The 21,037-nt window shown below is 40.1% G+C and overlaps 1 protein-coding gene across 1 annotated transcript in view; it reads right to left on the bottom strand.

The window, feature by feature from the left end:
- The window catches only part of RNF111 (ring finger protein 111), a 163,866-nt gene that overhangs the window by 140,067 nt on the left and 2,762 nt on the right, over window positions 1-21,037 (bottom strand). The window contains exon 2 of the mRNA XM_063596689.1: window positions 912-1,047. The gene's annotated coding sequence lies outside the window, so the exon portion shown is untranslated. The remainder of the gene's footprint in view (window positions 1-911; window positions 1,048-21,037) is intronic.

The raw sequence follows: 21,037 nt of genomic DNA, 5'->3' as shown, positions 1-21,037 counted from the left end.
CAATTAAGCCCCTCCTGAACTTATTACCCACAGAAACTGGGTGAGATAATACATGTTTATTGTTTTTTTCTTGTTTGTTTGAGACTGAGTCTCGCTCTGTCTCCCAGGCTGGAGTACAGTGGCACAATCTCAGCTCACTGCAACCTCTGCTTCCCAGGTTCAAGCGATTCTCCTGCCTCAGCCTCCCGAGTAGCTGGGACTACAGGTGCCTGCCACCACGCCCAGCTAATTTTTGTATTTTTAGTAGAGACGGGGTTTCACCATACTGGTCAGGCTGGTCTTGAACTCCTGACCTCAAGTGATCTGCCCACTTCGGCCTCCCAAAGTGCTGGGATTACAGGCATGAGCCACCGTGCCCAGCCAAATGTTTATTGTTGTTTTAAGCCTCTAAATATTGGGGTAATTCATTAGACAGCAATAGATAACTGATACAAATTAGTGAAGTTAAAGATTTAAGGATATGATTAAAAGAAGAGAAATATAGCTTATAGCTCCCAAACTAGCAAAGGAAAATCAAAGGGGAACTATAAAAAATGTTAATAATCCAACATAAAGCAGAGAAAGAGAAAAAAAAAACAGTACCAGAATCACAAAATATTCACGTATAAAGTTAAAGGTATTAGTAATCACAATAAATGCAAATGCATTAAACTCATGTACTAAAGAGGAAAAACTCAGACAATGGATTAAAAATATCCAACCACATACTTCTTACAGAAGATAATCCTGAAACAACATAGAAAGATTGAAAATAGGCCAGGCGCAGTGGCTCACACCTGTAAACCCAGCACTTCAGGAGGATGAGGTCAGTGGATCCCTTGAGTCCAGGAGTTTGAGACCAGTCTGGGCAACATGGCAAAACTCCATCTCTACAAAAAATACAAAAATTAACCAGGCATGGTGGCACACACCTGTAGGCTCAGCTACTGGGGAGGCTGAGATGGGAGGATCACTTGAGGAGGGAGAATGGCTTGAGCTCAGGAGGCGAAGGTTGCGGTGAGCTGCGATGGCAACACTTCACTCCAGCCTGGGTGACAGAGTGAGACCCTATATCAAAAAGAGAAGAAAAATTGAAAATAAAACAGAAGCAATTACAAATTACAGAAAATACATATGAAGAGAAAGCTAATAGTAAGTAGTATCAGACAAAATAGAATTTAAGGCAAAAACAGCAATAAAGAGGGGGACTACATAAAGATTAAAGGAACACAACACGTAATAACAAATGTATTTGTATTAGTTATAAAACAGCCTTGAAACATAAAACAAAGCAAAGACTGATCTACAGAGAGACATTGGCAGAAATCACAATATTGGCAGCTATTTGCAGTTGGCATTTATTGAGAAAAGACATAAATATTTATTTATGTATTTATTTATGATGTATGTATATATTTATTTATTTATTTTGAGACAGGGTCTTGCTCTGTCACACAGGCTGGGGTGCACTGGCATGATCGTGGCTTACTGCAGCCTTGACCTCATGAGCTCCAGTGATCCTCCCACCTCTGCCTCCCAAGTAGCTGGGACCACAGGTGGGCACCACCACACCCAGCTAATTTTTAAAATTTTTTTGTAGAGATGAGATCTTGCCATGTTGCCCAGGCTGGTCTCAAACTCCTTGGTTTAAGTGATCCTCCCACCTCAGCCTCCTAAAGTCCTGGGATTATAGATGTGAGCCATGGAGCCTGGCCAATATGTATTTAATAGATAATGCATGTGTATGCTAAAAAATTGAAAAGGTACAATACTGTTCCCTGAAATGAAAGCCTCTGTTCTGTCCATACCCCTTAGCCTCTGAGTTCCTCTCTTCAGAGGGCAATACTATTAACACTATTAACTGTTTCTTATGTATTCTTCCAGATATGAGTCCACATACTTAAATACATAATCATACATATTATTTTCCCCTTTCAAACAATAGCAAGCTACATACAGTATAATCTGGTGTCTAGCTCTGTTTAATTTTTCTAAAGTATCTTGCAGTCATTTCCATAGCAGATATGTATTGATCCATCATTCTTACTAACAAGTGCAATGTATTCCACTGCATGACCATACCATTGATAAATGTTTAGGTGCCCATCACTTTTGCTGTTATAAACAATGCTGCAATATCAGTTCAAAGAATATTTCCCATAGATATGTTATTATCTACAAGAATGAGTGGGATTTCTGGGTCAAAGTGTCTATACATTATAATTTTAGTATGCATTTTCAAATTGGTCTTCATTTATGTCAATTTATACTTCAATTTACAATGCATGAGAATACATTGACAACATATTCTTGACAACACAGCAAGTTTACAAACTTTTAGCTCCTTGCCAACCTAAAGCTCCATGTTCTTCAAAATGAACTTGATAACCAGATTGTCATGCCTGAGATAAAAGATTTACTGGCACAGGAGATGATTAGTAAGCTATGGCCTTTATGATGTTGAGCCTTTCAATCCAGGAACATCTCTATTTATGTCAACCTGTGAGTCTTTCAAATTGGCTTATAATTTTCCTTTTGGGTGTATTAAATATTTTTTGTTTAGTTCAAACATAAGTCATTTATTTATTAATTTATGCTATGGCAAAGGTCTTCTATTCTGTCTTCTAACTGGCTTTTCTTTGTAATATGTATGAAGCTATTGGGTTTTGTGTATCAGTTTTAACACATGTGATTTTATCTATTATCTTATTGTTTGTAGCAGTTGATTCTTTTGGGTTTTCCAGATACACAGTTATATCATATCCAAATAGAAATAGCTTAACCTCCTTTGTTCACAATGCTTCTCCCCCTTTCTCTTATTAACACCTATACACTGTTAAAGACAGAGAAGCAAGTGAGCGTTCTCTATTTCTGACTTTAGAAGGAACACTTTTCATAAGTAAATGCTGTCTTTTGGGCTGAAGTATGTATGTGTGTGTGTATACACACACATAAATATAGTCACATTAAGGAAGCGTCTTTCAATTCTTATTTAGAGTTAACATTAAAGGATGTTGAATTTTGTCAGATAACTCTCCTGCATTTATGGAGATCGTGATATACTTGTTCTCCTTAGTTCTTTTAGGTTTTCTGTTTTGTTTTTTGTTTGTTTGTTTGTTTAGACAGTGTCTCGCTCTGTCATCCAGGCTGGAGTACAGTGACACAATCATAGCTCACTGCAACCACAAACTCCTGGGCTCAAGCGATCCTCCCACCTCAGCCTCCTGGGTAACTAGGACTTGAACCACCATGCCAGGCATTTTTTTTTTTTTTCAAGAGATGGAATCTCACTATGTTGCCCAGGCTGGTCTCAGACTGCTGGTCTCAAAGCAATCCTCCCACCTCACCTCCCAAAATGTGGGATTACAGACGTGAGCCACTGCACCTGGCTGCTTTTTTGCCTTAGTTCTATTAATAAGATGAATTACACTAATGAATTTTGTAATAATAAAACACCCTTGAATTTCTGGAATAAACTCTTGGTCACAATGTATTCTCTTTGCAAAGTGCTGTTGAATTTTGTTTACAAAGATTTTATTTTAAACTTATGCATCATATTCATAGAAGAGGTTGGTTTGTAGTTTTCTGCCGAGACAAGTTTTTGTCAGGTGGGACTGAAAGTACCAACTCTCTAATGATGGCTTAATCTTTCCAGTGACTAGCCCCCATCCTGAAGTTACCTAGGGGAGGCCAGCTATCAGTCAACTTGTTAGCTCTCAAAAAGTCACTTATCACTTTGGAGTTATATGCCAGAAAACAGGGAGGAAGACCAAATACTGTATATATTTCACAATATCACAAGCCCAAATGTCCGTTAAGAACAAAATGAATAAACCAGTGTGGTAAATTCAAACAATGTAATATTACATAGTAATTAAAAAAAATTACTGATATATGCAACAATATGGTCAAATTTCATAGATGTTATTATAAACCAAAAAGTATCTGAAACAGGTCTCAATCAATTTAGAAGTTTATTTTGCCAAGGTTAAGGACATTCTCAGAAGACAAGAACACAGAATCATAAAAAGTTTGTGGTCTGTGTCTTTCTCCAAAGAAGAATTTGAGGGCTTCACTACTTAATGGGGAAAAGTGGACTGGAGGGAAAAGAGGGAAGGTATAGTAATCCACATGTTGCAAGAGAAAAGAAGCAGGTAGGGGAAGGGTCAATTATGTACTGGTCTCATGCTCAGTAAATTGGCACTTCACATAAGATAAGGTGAACATAGAGTAGCTACCAGTGGAGATGCTGAGTCTTTCATCTGTAGCTCTCTGCTTATGAACAAAAGGAAAGGCAGCTTCTTGCATGACTCAGCTTTCAGCTTAATTTGTTCTCCCTTTGGCCTAGTGAATTGGGGTTCTGAGTTTTTATTTTCCTTTCACATTATGTTGTATGTTACTGTATTTTTCAGAGTAATCAACACTATCTGCCACAAATGACAAACCTCCAAATTGTAGTGACTTTATATCACAAAAGTTTATTTCTCAGTCCTGTGACACTTCTCGTGGTTCGGGAAGACTTCCACCATGCTGTAGCTATACCATCCAAATCATGAAGCCTCTAAGGTAACAGTAGTAAAGATAAGACAGGAAGGTTGCCCAAGAAGTTTTTTTGGTTTCATTTTTGTTTTGATTTTGAGACAGGGTCTCACTCTGTCACCCAGACTGGAGTGCAATGGCACAATCACAGCTCACTGCAGTCTCCACCTCCCAGGCTCAAGGAATCCTCCTGCCTTGGCCTCAAGTAGCTGGGACTATAGTGCCTCTATACCAAGCTAATTTTTTATTTTTGTAGAGACAGGGTTTCATTGTTGCCCAGATTGTTCTCAGAGTCCTGGAGTCAAGCAATCCTCTCACCTCAGCTTCCCAAAATGCTGTGATTACAGGTGTGAGACACTGCACCTAGCCAGCCCAAGAAGTTTTTAAGGGCCAGGGCCTGAAAATGGCTAATATCAGTTCCACTCACATCTCACCAGCCAAACTTCTAGAAAGGTTGCAACCTAACTGCCTAGGCACCCAGGAAGAGAAAAGTGAACATATAGCATTATCTCTGCCATGAGTGTCCACTTAAAGTTATTAATGGAGAATCCATAACAATTGAGGAACTTCTCCTTAAGGATGTGGCAGCTCTACAAAGTAATTACAAAAATATGAACAGATGGAGGGATCCTCCCAAACTCTAACACAGAACAAATTCATATTGTTTACATGCCTACATAGAGTAGAAATGTTCTTGACCTGCATCCTTTTACCTAACGCATGGTAGTAAGCTACATTCTCACTATTCCCTTTGTAAAATAGGCTAAAGTCATGACATACTGAACACTTTCAACTAGTAGGCTATTTTCCAGCATAATCATGTACTTCTGCTGCCAGAAGTTGGGCTGTATCCTGCTTGCTATTAGTCATATGGATTTGCCCCAAAACCTGTTTTTCCAGTCGTACATGTTATACGTTACTCTAATTATGTAATTTAATGAAATATTCCTGAAGCCCCAGAAATATGAGTTCCAAAATTCAAAGAAAAGGCTTTTCTCCTTTGAAAACCCATGGCTGGGTCTGATGCTCTGAAACTTCAAATAGGCTTGTTGAAGCCATATGAACTGTAATCCAAAGTATTAAATTATGGCACCATAGGGATTTCCTCATATAATAATAGGGTAGACTCTTAAGCAGGGCTGTGGTTGCCTCACTTGCCTCGCTCCAGCTTTAAATGATATAAAAGGCAGCTAGCCTACTGCTCTAGCACTCCTGACCTAGCAGATTTTTCATTTCCAAGGGCATCTCAGACTGTCGGCCTTTGGGTGTACCACCATGAAGAATAAAGGTAGGCTTTGGGGAACCACATTTATTCATATCTTTGGTCGTGTAAATATTTTGTTCACTGCTTTTGTACAGGTTCAGTCGTGAATAAGGAATCACTTACGTGATCATTCTCACCAATCTTTGAACCTAGCCTAGACAAGCCCTTCCGTCCAGACTAGTTCAATCATACATCAAAAGACTGGTGAACATTTTTATGTTTTAAATTAAAATATTTAAAAATAATATACCATTACTAAAATGGCAATAGAGTTGTAGCAGAATTAGACCAAAAAAAAGAAGACAGCTGATTAAAAATCTCAGCTAAAATGTGTTGACTTAGAGTTACCTATTCAATACCAATAATAAGAAAGGACAGTCTTCCCTTCTGGGCATCAGGTAGAATCATCCTGGGAGCATGTAGCCTTCAGGTTCCACATCCCAGTTTGAACCTGTGGCAGTAAGTAACTATTCTATCATATATTCTTCAACCTAGAAATCTCTGCTCCCTTGAGATGACAAATCTCCGCATCCATTGTTGTGTGACTTTATAACCATCAAACGGCTTAGAGTAAGTTTGGAGATAATTAATTAAAAATCTTAAAATTTAAGATTTAGATCTTAAATATTTAATGCTTTGTCTAGAAAATGGCCTTGTATGTTTATTATTTAAAATGTTATGCTTAAGAAAATATATCAGTGGGGCGCAGTGGCTCATTCCTATAATCTCAGCACTTTGGGAAGCCGAGGCAGGCGGATGGCTTGAGCTCAGAAGGTCAAGACCAGCCTGGGCAACATGGTGAAACCCCGTCTCTACAAAAAATACAAAAATTAAACGGGTGTAGTGGCATGTGTCTGTAGTCCCAGCTATCGGTGGGGGGTGGGGTGCTGAGGCAGGAGGATTGCTTGAGCCAGGGAGGTGGAAGTTGCAGTGAGCTCTGATCCTGCCACTGCACTCCAGCTGGGCAGCACAGAAAAACCCTGTCTCGAAAAAAAAAAAAAAAAAAGTAGGCACCTCGTTTGGAAAGTTTAACTGTAAAAGGAAAGACAGGAATAGGAAAAGAAGTTCAGAATTTCCCTCCCTGCCAGTTCTTTTCTTCTTTTGTCATTTGTTTTTTTGAGACTAGGTCTTGCTATGTTGCCTAGGCTAGTCTCAAATACCTGATCTCAAGTGATCCTCCTGCCTCAGCTTCCTGTGTCGCTGGGATTAAAGGTGCTCACACTGCATCCAGCTCTCTCCTTAGGATAATCCTGAACTTTAAGGTTCCTAACTTTAAACTCAACTCAATTCTTTCCTCACCATGAATCTCTTTCTTGATTTGTATTTTGTATCTCAGGAAATGTCATGATTCCGTATCCATTTGATAACTAAGACCTGTCGATTCTACTTCTGTAATTCATCCCTTCCCACTCCACCTCTTTTAACACACCAATAGCTTCCTAACGGGTCTCTCTGCCTCCTTTCTTACTTCAATGCACTTGGGAAACTGCAGGCTACTTCTCCAGTCTCATCCCTCCCCATTCCTCTCCCCTTGCAGCATACCTGCAAAGTCTTCACTGCCGCATCCTTGCGCATGTCTCCTTATTGTCCCACGTTCTTCTGTTCTCTCCTACATTACCACTTCTTCCATTTGTCTCATCTCTCAAAACTCAGCTTAGATGTCGCCTTCATTAGGAAGTGTCCCAAATTTATTTTAGGGCTGATAGATCTTTTCTATTTTGGTCATTGTATGGTAGTTTAGTATTTAGATTGTATTATAAATGTTAGTTTGCTTATTTCTCCACTAGACTGTCCTTCGGGGCCTCTTTTGTATTCATTTCTGTATCCTTATTTTTGGTGCATACCTGGCAAGGAGTGGGCATTCCAATGATACACACTGAGAGCAAATGCTGTGTTCTTAATAAAGTCTTGTTGGAGAATCCCATATACACTCTTCTCCTCAATACACAGCCTTTTCTTAGCCCAGTACAGCTCTGAGCAATCTCCTTTTCCTTCTTCGCTTCAGTATTTCAGCCTACTTTTTGCTCCCTTGTTTATCTTTTGGAAATCCTCTCCCCCAAAGTCAACTTTCAGACTAAGTCACAGATTCCTCAGTTTCCTACTTTCTTGCTTCTTTGTACTGGTTATCTATTGCTGCATAACAAATTACTTAGGAGTGTAACACAAAAATAAACATTTACTACTATATACAATTTTTCTGAGTCAGGAAGTTAAAAGTAGCTTAAGTGCATGTTTCTGGGCCAGGCACGGTGGCTTACACCTGTAATCCCAGCACTTTGGGAGGCCAAGGCAGGTGTATCACTTGAGTCCAGGAGTTTGAGACCAACATGAGCAACATGGAGAAACCCCAACTCTACACAAAATACAAAAAAATTATCTGGGTGTGGTGGCATGCACCTGTAGTCCCAGCTACTTGGGAGGCTGGCGGGAGGGTGGCTTGAGCCTGGGAAGCGTAGGTTGCAGTGACCAAGATTGTACCACTGCACTCAAGCCTGGGCAACACAGCAAAACCCTGTCTCAAAAAAGAAAAAGAAAAAGAAAAAGAAACAGAAAAGTGGGTGTTCTGGCTCAGGGTCTCTTATAAGGCTATAGTCAAGATATTAGCTGGGGCTGCAGTCACTTAAGGCTTGTTGGGACTGGAGGATCCCATTTCAAGATAGCTGACTCAAAGGAATGGTGAATTGGTACAGGTTGTTGTCAAAAGGCCTCAGTTCCTTGCTGTGTGGACTTCGCCGTAGGACTACTTAAGTATCCTCACAACATGGCAGATGGATTCTTCAAGAGCAAATGACCCAAGACAGGGAAAGATAGAGGCCACAATCTCTTTTATGGCCTAACGTTAAAGTTCAACTCTATCATTTTCTCAACATCCTGTTGGTTGCACAGGTCAGCCCTATTCAACATAGGACAGTGCTACTTGAAGATGTCAATGTTGGGAGAAAGAATGATTGGGGACCATCTTGAAAGCCATCACACCCACTTTGAAGATTAGCATACCAGTAGTTATTCTTTGGTAGGTTTAAAATAGATACCAGAAGGAATTGAGGATTAACAAAGGTTGAGCATTCATTACATCTTAGACACTTCACATACATTGTTTAAGTTTTAAAAACAAAAGTATAGCACCATCTGTTCACCTCAGAAGTAGAATTTAAATTCATGATTATATGGCCCCAAAGCCTATGCTTTCCATTTTGACCTTTTTTATTATGAGTATAATATACATAGAGAAATTTTAGAAAACACAAATAGGCTGAACGCAGTGGCTCAAGCCTGTAATCCCAGCACTTTGGGAGGCTGACGCAGGCGGATCACCTGAGGTCAGTAGTTTGAGACCAGCCTGGCCAACATGGTGAAACCCCATCTCTACTAAAAATACAAAAATTAGCCAGGTGTGGTGGCGTGTGCCTGTAGTCCCAGCTACTTGGGAGTCTGAGGCAGGAGAATCGCCTGAACCCAGGAGACGGAGGTTGTAGTGAGCCGAGATCGTGCCATCGCACTGTAGCCTGGATGACAAAGCGAGATGCCATCTCAAAATAAATAAATAAATAAATAAAATATTTTCAGCATTCCAGAAGCCTTGCACATGACTCTTCCCAGTCCCTACCCTATACCTCCCAACTATATTAAGCACTATCCTGACTGGTATGGCAACCACATCCTTGTTTTCCATTACAGACTTACTACTTCAGTATATATCCCTAAATATTACAATTTGTTTTTTCTTGTATTTCAGTCATATAAATGATACGATACATTATATATTATTTGACATAATGTAAAAGAATTTACATCATGTACTTACATAAGGTAATTTATTTCAACATCATTATAATTGCTTCATATTAATTATTGTACAGTATTGCATTGTATGAATATACCACAATTAATTTATCCATTCTGCTGTTAATAGATATTTGGGTGGTTTCTAGGTTGTGACTATTACAAATAATGCTGCTATGTGTATTTGTTTTTCTATAGAGCATATACTTAGAAGTGAATTTGGGGCCGGATGTGGTGGCTCACGCCTATAATACCAGCACTTTGGGAGGTGTAAGTGGGAGTATCCCTTGAGTTCAGGAAGTCGAGGCTACAATGAGCCATTACAGCACCATTGCACTGCACTCCAGCCTGGGTGACACAGTGCGATCCAGTCAAAAACCAACCAAACAAACAAAAAACCACAAGAAAAAAGAAGTGAATTTTTGACTCAAAGAATATAAAGAATATATGGTTCTATAACTTTATTAGATAAGTCTAAACTATTTGTTAAAGTGTTGTATCCAATTTTTTTCTCCTAGTATTAAAGAGTTCCAATTATTCCATATTCTTGCCAAAACCTAGTATTGTTCTTCTCTCTGATTTAGGCATTATGCTGGAGTATAAAGACATAACATTGGCCGGGCGCGGTGGCTCACGCCTGTAATCCCAGCACTTCGGGAGGCCGAGGCGGGCGGATCACGAGGTCAGGAGATCGAGACCATCCTGGCTAATACGGTGAAACCCCGTCTCTACTAAAAATACAAAAAATTAGCCGGGCGTGGTAGCGGGCGCCTGTAGTCCCAGCTACTCGGGAGGCTGAGGCAGGAGAATGGCGTGAACCCAGGAGGCGGAGCTTGCAGTGAGCCGAGATCGCGCCACTGCACTCCAGCCTGGGCGACAGAGCGAGACTCCGTTTCAAAAAAAAAAAAAAAAAGACATAACATTGCAGTTTTAATATGCAATATCTTGATTACTAATGTTTGATCACTTTTTCATATATTTATTTAAATTATGTCTGTATATATATGTAATGTTATATGCACACACACACACACACACACATATACCATTTGAATTGAATTTTCTCTTTGGTGAAGTGCCTTTTCAAGTCTTGATCATTTTTTTCTTTTCTTTTTTTATATTTTATTTTTTATATATTTTTAAGACAGGCTCTCGCCCTGTCACTAATGTTGGAGTGCAGTGGCTCGATCTCAGCTCACTGAAGCCTCTGCCTCCCGGGTTCAAGCAGTTCTCCCGCCTCAGCCTCCCAATTAGCTGGGACTAGAGACACATGCCACCGTGCCCAGCTGATTTTTGTATTTTTTTAGTAGAGACAGGGTTTTGCCATGTTGGCCAGGCTGGTCTCAAACTCCTGGCCTTAAGCCGTCCATGGGCCTTGGTGTCCCAAAGTGCTGGGACTATAGGCATGAGCCACCACGCCCGGCCTTGATCATTTTTATTCTACTGGGTTTTTTTTTTTAATGTGTTCTTTGAATATGGTGGTTATGAACCTATTGTTATCTGTGTTTTAAATACCTCTCCCTTTTGTAATTTGTCTTCTACTCTCTCAGTGGTACCTTTTAATGAGTAGAAATTAATTTTAGTGTAGTTATTTATATCAATCTTTTTCGTTGTAGGTGGTGCTTTTTGTGTCCTTATAAATATTTTCCTAATCCAAGGTCCTGATAATATTTTCCTAATACTATCTTTGGGGAGAAACAAATCTGAGGACTGATTTCCTCCTCCCTCTGGTAACTTAGCTCAGTATAAAAGCAAGCTGACAGCAGAAACTGAACTCCAAAAGATCCTCCTTTGCAAAAAAGACTACTTTCTGGCCCAGGAAGCTCCACTATTACACAGTAGACTGACTGCTGTCCCCACTTCCCTAGAATAATGTAGAGCATTAAGGTGGTGATGTCCTTGCCAACTGGATTCCTTTCCATGCTTCACTGTGTGTGCCCTTTTTACTTCTTACCTTGTATATTTTTCCGCTTACATTTCCCATTTTATACTTACACACTGAACACTAGTGGTATTATTGTTTTGCCTCATATTCATGTCTCCAATCCACATGGATATTTTTTTCATATTTGGTGTAAAGTAGTAATCCCAATGTAATCTGTTGAAAAAGTTGTCCTCACATTACTACTCTATAACACCACTTTTGTCAAAAAGCAGGTGCATGGATCTGTTTTGGGTCCCTCTATTCTGTTCCATTGGCCTAGTTGTCAAACTCTTTGCTAACACCACATTTTAAAATAATGCTTGATGTACCATAGAACAAATGCTGATATCATTTTCCTTCCTCAAAACTTTTTGCTTATTCTTGGTCATTTGCATCCCATGTAAAATTTGAAAAAGTTTCTCAAATTCCGCTCCAAAAAAATGGTTAGTATTTTGATTGAGTCTGAATTGATAAATATATTGATTTAGGATGAACTGACATCTTTACAATATTGAGTTTTCAAAATTCATAAACCTGATACCTCTCCATTTATTTAAGTCTTTAAAAATTTTATTCCAGGCATGGTGGCTCACGCCTGTAATCCCATCACTTTCAGAGGCCAAGGTGGAGCAGATCACCTGAGGTCAGGAGTTCCAGATCAGCCTGGCCAATATGGCAAAACCCCATCTCTACTAAAAATACAAAAATTAGCTGAGTGTGGTGGCATGTGCCTGTAATCCCAACTACTTGAGAGACTGAGGCAGGAAAATCGCTTGAATCTGGGAGGCAGAGGTTGCAGTGAGCCGAGATCCTGCCACTGCACTCCAGCCTGAGCAACAGAGCAAGACTCCATCTCAAAAAAAAAAAAAAAAAAAAAAAAGGGCCGGGCACGGTGGCTCTCGCCTGTAATCCCAGCACTTTGGGAGGCCAAGGCAGGCAGATCATGAGGTCAAGAGATCAAGACCATCCTGGCTAACATGGTGAAACCCCGTCTCTACTAAAAATTAAAAAGAAAAAAAAATTAGCCGGTCATAGTGGTGGGCGCCTGTAGTCCAAGCTACTTGGGAGACTGAGGCAGGAGAATGGTGTGAACCCGGGAGGTGGAGCCTGCAGTGAGCCAAGATCGCTCCACTGCATTCCAGCCTGGGTGACAGAGCAAGACTCTGTCTCAAAAAAAAAAAAAAAAAAAATTCCCAATAAAGTTTTGTGTTTTCCATGTAGAGTCTTCCACATATTATTACATTTGTCCCTAGAGACGTGATATTTTTGATGTTATTTAAATGTTATTGTAAATATATAACCAGGTTACATTTGATTGAATATTAAAAATTTGGCTGGACGCGGTGACTCACACCTGTAATCTCAGCACTTTGGGAGGCTGGGGCAGGCAGATCACCTGAGGTCAGGAGTTCGAGACCAGCCTGGCCAATATGGTGAAATTCCACCTCTACTAAAAAATACAATAATTAGCTGGGTGTGATGGCGGGCGCCTGTAATCGCAGCTACTCAGGAGGCTGAGGCAGGAAAATCGCTTGAACCCCGTAGGCGTAGGTTGCAGTGAGCCGAGATCACACCACTGCACTCCAGCCTGGGTGACAGAGCAAGACTCCATCTCAAAAATAAATAAATAAATAAATAAATAAATAAATAAATTTCACTTATTTATTCTACTTGTGAGGTAAAGAAAAAAATTTTAAATAGTGTATTTTTTAAAATTTTATTTCATTGGCTGGGTGCAGTCCCTTACACCTATAATCCCAGTGCTATGGGAGGCTGAGATAGAAGGATTACTCAAGCCCAGGAGTTTGAGACCAGCCTAGGCAACATAGCAAGACCCTGTCTCTACAAGAAAAATTAAAATTAAAAAAAATTAGCTGGGCATGGTGGTGTAAGCCTGTAGTCACAGCTACTCCCAGTACTTTGGGAGGATGAGGCAGGAAGATCACTTGACCCCAGGAGTTTGAGGTTACAGTGAGTTATGTTCATCCTTGTAAATAGCCACAATGCTTTAGCTTGGGCAACATAGTGAGACTCTGTCTCTTAAAAAAAAAATTCATCTTATTTATGGCTGATACATGGTAATGCAATTCATTGCTGTACACTGATATTGTGTTCAGAAACAAAGCAAAACTCTCATGAATTCTAATAATTCCTTTTGTAATAACATCATCTGTAGATAATGACTTGATTATTGTTTTCAGTCATATATTTTGCTTTCCTTGCCTCATTGTCCTGGCTAGGGTCTTCCATTGTACTGTAGGACAGTATCGATGTGCTTCCAATATCAAAGGGAAAAATAATAATTTTCACCATGTTTACTATAGTTTTTTTTTACATCCTTTATCAGGTTAAAATAGTTTCCTCTATTTTTACTTTGCTAGGAGATGTTAAAATCTTTAATGAATTGGCTTTTATCAAAGACTATTTGATAAAAGACTATCTTGATCTACTGAGATCATCATATGATTTTCTTTTCTATTTATTTATTTTTTTTGAGACAGAGTCTCACCCTGTCGCCCAGGCTGGAGTGCAGTGGGGCAATCTCAGCTCATTGCAACCTCCATGTCCCGGGTTCAAGCAATTCTCCTGCCTCAGCCTCCTGAGTAGCTGGCATTACAGGCGGATGCCACCATGCCCGGCTAATTCTTGTATTTTTAGTAGAGATGAGGTTTCGCCATGTTGGCCAAACTGGTTTCGAACTCCTGACCTCATGATCCACCTGCCTCGACCTCCCAAAGTACTGGGATTACAGGCGTGAGCCACTGTGCCCGGCCGATCATATGATTTTCTTTAATCTGTTAATGTGTCGAAGGACATTGGCTGATTTTTCAAATGTCTAACCTTCCATTCCTAAAATAATGCCAATTTGGTCATATGCATTACCTTTTTAAATATATTGCTATATTCAGTTTGCTAATATTTGCATCTGTTTTTGGTAAATTGTATTTATTTATTTTTGAGACAATGTCTCACTTTTTCACTCAGATTGGAATGCAGTGGTGCAATCTCGGCTCACTGCAACTTCCGTCTCCCGGGTTCAAGTGATTCTCCTGCCTCAGCCTCCCAAGTAGCTGGGATTACAGGTGTGTGCCACCATGCCCAGCTGATTTTTGTAATTTTAGTAGAGACAGGGTTTTCCCAAGTTGGCCAGGCTGGTCTTGAACTCCTGGCCTCAAGTGATCCACCCCCCTCAGCCTCGCAAAGTGTTGGGATTACAGGCGTGAGCCACTGCACTTGGCCAAATTGCAATTTTTCTAGGAATTTTAAATTTCATCTAAATTTTTTTTTTTTTTTTTTTGAGATGGAGTCTCACTCTGTCACCCAGGCTGGAGTGCAGTGGTGCGATCTCAGCTCACTGCAAGCTCCGCCTCCTGGGTTCACGCCATTCTTCTGCCTCAGCCTCCTAAGTAGCTGGGACTACAGGCGCCCACCACCACGCCTGGCTAATTTTTTGTATTTTTCAGTAGAGAAGGGGTTTCACTGTGTTAGCCAGGATGGTCTCGATATGACCTTGTGATCCACCTGCCTCGGCCTCCCAAAGTGCTGGGATTACAGGCGTGAGCCACTGTGCCTGTCCGTAAATTTTCAAATATGTGGCCTGAAGTTGGGTTCCTAATACCTCTCTCTTATTTTTAATGTCTGCATGATGTGTAAAATTTTTTCTTATTCTTGATATGAATTATTTGTGTCTTTTCTGTTTTTTCTTTAAATGCCAATCTTTTAAATTTTATAAGTTTATCAAAGTGCCAGTTTTTGGCTTTGTGGATCACTCTATTGTATTTTTATTTTATATTTCATTTATTTCTACTCTTATCTTTATCCCCTTCCTTCTACATCTTTTATTTTGCCATTCTTTTCCTAACTTAATGAGATACATACTTGGCTTATTTTTAATCTTACTTCTTTCCCAATAAGTGCATTTAATTCTATAAATTTCCCTCTAATTATTTCTTTAGCTGTTTTCCGTCAGTTGTGAAATGTTGTATCTTCATCATTATTGTGATTTCTTCTTGACCTTTGGTTTATTTCAAAGTGTATTTATTAATTTCCAAATGTATGGTGATTTTCCAATTATCTTTTTGCCTTTACTTCCAGTTAAATTGCAATGTGGTCAGAGAACATATTCTGTAATTTCAGTCCTCTGAAATTATATTGAGGCTTGTTCTGTGAGTAGTACAAGATCAAATTTCTAACTGCTCAGGAATGCTTTTAAAAATATATATTCTACATTTGTTTGTCTACTAGGTCAAATTTGTGAACTGTATTGTTCAAATCTCTTATGTACTTACTGATCTTCTGCCTGTTTGTTAAATTAGTTACTGTGAGAAGTGTATTAAAAATCTCCCACAAAAAAAATTCCTAAAAAAATTGCAGATTTGTCAATTTCCTTTGTAGAACTGTCAAATGTTATGTAGTTTAAGGCTTTGTTATTAGGTGCACAGAAACAGAATTGTTCCATCTTCCTGGGGATTTGCTCCTCAATATTAAGAGAGTCTTCTATCTTTAGTGGGTTCCCCACCCAAATGCTACATAGGTTGAGTATTCCTAATCCAAAAATCTGAAATGCTTCAAAATTCAAAACTTTTACTTTCCCATAAGTTATTGGGGGTACAGGTGGTATGTGGTTACATGAGTAAGTTCTTTAATGGTGACTTGTGAGATTTCTTTGCACCCATCACCCGAGCAGTATACACTGCACCATATTCGTAGTCTTTTATCCCTCGCACCCCTCCCACCCTTCCCCCCGAGTTCCCAAAATCCATTGTATATGCCTTTGCATCCTCATAGCTTAGCTTCCACATATCACTGAAAACACACCATGTTTGGTTTTCCATTCCTGAGTTAATTCACTTAAAATAATAGTCTCCAATCTCATCCAGGTTGCTGCAAATGCCGTTAATTCTTTCCTTTTTATGGCTGAGTAGTAGTCCATCATATAAATATACTGCAGTTTCTTTATTCACTGATTGATGGGCATTTGGGTTGGTTCCATGATTTTGCAATTGTGAATTGTGCTGTTATAAATATGTGTGTGCAACTATCTTTTTCATATGATGACTTTTTTTCCGAGTAGATACCCAGTACTGGGAATGCTGGATCAAATGGTAGTTCTACTTTTAGCTCTTTAAGAAATCTCCACACTGTTTTCCATAGTGGTTGTAATAGTTTATGTTCCCACCAGCAGTGTAAAAGTGTTCCCTGTTCACCGCATCCACACCAACACCGACGTTTTTTGATTATGGTCATTCTTGCAGGAGTAAGGTGGTATTGCATTGATGTTTTGATTTGCATTTCCCTGATCATTAGTGATGTTGAGCATTTTCTCATATGTTTGTTGGCCATTGTATATCTTCTTTTGAGAATTGTCTATTCATGTCCTTAGCCCACTTTTTGATGGAATTGTTTGTTTTTTTCTTACTGATTTGTTTGAGTTCTTTGTAGATTCTGGATATTAGCCCTTTGTCAGATGTATAGATTATGAAGATTTTCTCCCACTCTGTGGGTTGTCTATTCACTCTGCTGGCTGTTCCTTTTGCTGTGCAAAAGCTCTTTAGTTTAATTAAGTCTCAACTCTTTATTTTTGTTTTTATTGCATTTGCTTTTGGGTTCTTGGTCATGAAATCCTTGCCCAAAGCAACTTTCAAAACTTTTTGAGCACCAGCATGATATTCAAAGGAAATGCTCATTGGAGCATTTTGGATTTCAGGTTTTTGGATTAAGGATGCTCAGCTGGTAAGTATAATGCAAACACAGTTGATGCTTGCACAACATGGGTTTGAACTGCAGGAGTTCACTTATACACAGATTTTCTTCTGCCTCTGCCACCACTCCTAAGACAGTAAGACCAACCGGCTCATTCCTCCTTCCCTTCAGTATGAAGATCATGAGGACAAAGACCTATATGAACATCCACTTCCACTTGATGAATAGTATTTTCTCTTCCTTCTGATTTTCCTAATAACATTCTTTTCTCTAGCTTACTTTATTATAAGAATATAGAATATGATACATATAATGTACAAAACACATGTTAATTGACTTTATGTTATTGGTAAGGCGTCTGGTCAACAGTAGGCTGTTAGTAGTTACATTTTGGGGGAGTCAAAAATTATACTTGGACTCAGGGGCTTGGTGCCCCTAACCCTGAGTTGTTCAAGGGCCAATTATATTCTAAGATCTGGAAAAAGAAATCCAAAATCCAAAACATTTCTGGTCCCAAGCATTTCTGATAAGGGATACTCAACCTGTACCAGCTTTGTCTTGGCTAGTGTTTACAAAGTGCATCTTTTCCAAACGTTTGCTTTAAAGATATATATATATATATATATATATATATATACACATATATATATAAATATATATATATATATTTTTTTGAGATGGAGTCTCGCTCTGTAGCCCAGGCTGGAGTGCAGTGGTGCAATCTCAGCTCACTGCAACCTCTGACTCCCGGGTTCCAGCGATTCTCCTGCCTCAGCCTTGGGAGTAGCTGGGATTACAGGTGCGTGCCACCACACCCGGCTAATTTTTTGTATTTTTAGTAGAGACGGGGTTTCGCCATCTTAGCCAGGATGGTCTCGATTTCCTGACCTCGTGATCCGCCTGCCTCGGCCTCCCAAAGTGCTGGGATTACAGGCGTGAGCCACTGCACCTGGCCCATTTTTGTATATTTCTTAAATGTGTTCTTCTAACTAGTTAAAAAACTTCTGGACTGACAATTATCTTTTACCTGGAAGAGTTAACCCATTAATCTTTAATGTAACTGCTTTTATGTTTGTTTTTAAATGTTTATCTTACAGCATGCTTTCTATTATCCCACTGATTCTATGTCCCCTCTTCTGTCTTGTTCTCTGGAGGATTTTTTAATCTTAGTTTGAAAGTTATAGAGTCTTTTAATATTTGACTAGTGACCACCCTAGAAATTAGGACATGCATCTCTGACCTTTCTCTGATCATTTTCTTCTTTCCCAAGATATCATTTAGTATTTCCTTTAATGAAGATCTACCCATTGTTAATTCTCTCAGTTATTATTTGCTATTAGCTATAATTTTATTTAAGTATGGGTAAGACATCAACCTGCTATCTTCTGATTTCCTTTTTTGCTGTTGAAAAGTAAATATTCGCTGGGCGCAGTGGCTCACGCCGGTAATCCCAGCACTTTGGGAGGCCCAGGTGGGTGGATCACGAGGTCAGGAGTTCGGGACCAGTCTGGCCAACATGGCAAAACCCCATCTCTACTAAAAATACAACTAACTGGGCATCGTGGTGTGCGCCTGTAATCCCAGCTACTCAGGAGGCTGAGGCAGGAGAATCACCTGAATGCGTAAGGTGGAGGTTGCAGTGAGCCAAGATCGCAGCACTGCACTCCAGCCTGGGAGACAGAGTGAGACTCCTTCTAAAAAAAAAAAAAAAAAAAAAAAAAAAAAGGCCCGGGCGCGGTGGCTCACACCTGTAATCCCAGCACTTTGAGAGGCCGAGGCGGGTGGATCATGAGGTCAGGAGGTCAAGACCATTCTGGCTAACAAGGTGAAACCCCATCTCTACTAAAAATATAAAAATTATCTGGGTGTGGTGGCGGGCACCTCTAGTCCCAGCTACTCGGGAGGCTGAGGCAGGAGAATGGCATGAGCCTGGGAGGCGGAGCTTGCAGTGAGCCGAGATTGTGCCACTCCCCTCCAGCCTGGGCAAGAGAGCAAGACTCTGTCTCAAAAAAAGAAAAAAGAAAAGTAAACATTCAGCCAGGCGCAGTGGCTCATGTCTATAATCCCAGCACTTTGAGAGGCTGAGGCTAGGAGATCATGAGATCACGAGATCAAGAGATAGAGACCATCCTGGCCAACACGGTGAAACCCTGTCTCTACTAAAAATACAAAAATTAGCTGGGCGTGGTGGCATACACCTGCAGTCCCAGCTACTCCGGAGGCTGAGGCAGGAGAATCGCTTGAACCTGGAAGGCGGAGGTTGCAGTCAGCTAAGATCACACCACTGCACTCCAGTGGCAAGACTCCATCTCAAAAAAAAAAAAAAAAAAGTAAACATTTATCTTATATTTGCTCCTATGAAGGCAATCTAATGTTTTTCTCTGCCTCCTTTAAGATTTTGTCTTTGATCTTCTTCTGTAGTTTCACTATGATGTGTCTTGCATGATTTTAAAATGTATCCTACTTGGGCTTTGTTGAACTTCTTGAATCTATGGATCGATATGTTTCTTAAATTTTAGAAAATTTTCATCTATGATCTCTTCAGAGATTGGTTTGACCCCATTCTCTTTTCTTTCTGAAATTTCAACTACAATTATTTTGGATTTCTCTCTGAATTCTGTCTGTCCCTCACTGTCTGTGCTGGATATCTCCAATTTCTCCCTTCTCCAATCCTCTATTCTGTGTCCTAAGAGGCAGATATTTATTTATTTATTTATGTTTTAGATGGAGTCTTGCTCTGTTGCCTAGGCTGGAGTGCAGTGGTGCAATCTCAGCTCACCGCAACCTCTGCCACCCGGTTCAAGCGATTCTCCTGCCTCAGCCTCCTGAGTAGCTGGAACTACAGGCGCCTGTCACCATGCTTGGCTACTTTTGGTATTTTTAGTAGAGACGGGGTTTCACCATGTTGGCCAGGCTGGTCTCCAACTCCTGACGTCAGGTGATCCTCCCGCCTCGGCCTCCCAAAGAGCTGGGATTACAGGCATGAGCCACCGTGCCTGGCCTAAACACTGTAATTTAAAAAATATTTGTAAAAGCAACTTGTGAACATAGGTAATTTGTTGTATGTCCCTTCAAGGATAATTTACATTTGCTTCTGCTAGGTAGCAGTGGCATTAATATGACATCGTTAGGTCTTACAACATGACTTCATGTCATTAGCATGACATCAAGATGGCTGCAGTCTTTGCAAGGCTTTCCTTACTCTAAGTTCATGTTTTCTTCTAGAGAGCAGTCCTTTAGTATCTCAAAAGTAAGTCTGGGGCCAGGCACGGTGGCTCACGCCTGTAATCCCAACACTTTGGGAGGCTGAGGCAGGCAGAGTACTCGAGGTCAGGAGTTCGAGAACAGCGAGGTCAGGAGTATGAGACCAGCCTGGCCACCATGGTGAAACCTCGTCTCTACAAAAATACAAAAATTTAGCTGGGCACGGTGGCGCATGCCTGTAATCCCAGCTGCTCAGGAGGCTGAGGCAGGATAATCACTTGAAGCTGGGAGGTGGAGGTTGCAGTGAGCTGAGATTGGGCCACGACACTCCAGCCTGAGTGACAGAGCAAGGCTCCGTCTCAAAAAAACAAAGTAAACAAAAATACCCCAAAAAACAACAACAAAAAAACTAAGTTTGGGATGGCAAATCAGGCCCCCTTCCTTTGGCAGACTCAGCTCCACCTTTTATCCCTTAAATCACCCAAAAGTGGTGCTCAAATCTCACCTGTCTTTCAGCATTAGCAAACAGCTTCTTTTATTCCAAATGGTGGTCTCATCTCTCTAGATTTCAGCCTTCTCTCAAATTTTGGCCCAGTAATTTCTCATTACCTTGTTATTTCTTTTATGGTTTTTATGTTTTA

Source organism: Pan paniscus, chromosome 16 (assembly GCF_029289425.2).
Source record: "Pan paniscus chromosome 16, NHGRI_mPanPan1-v2.0_pri, whole genome shotgun sequence".
Classification (NCBI taxonomy): domain Eukaryota; kingdom Metazoa; phylum Chordata; class Mammalia; order Primates; family Hominidae; genus Pan; species Pan paniscus.
This window is presented reverse-complemented; position numbering and strand designations above follow the sequence as displayed.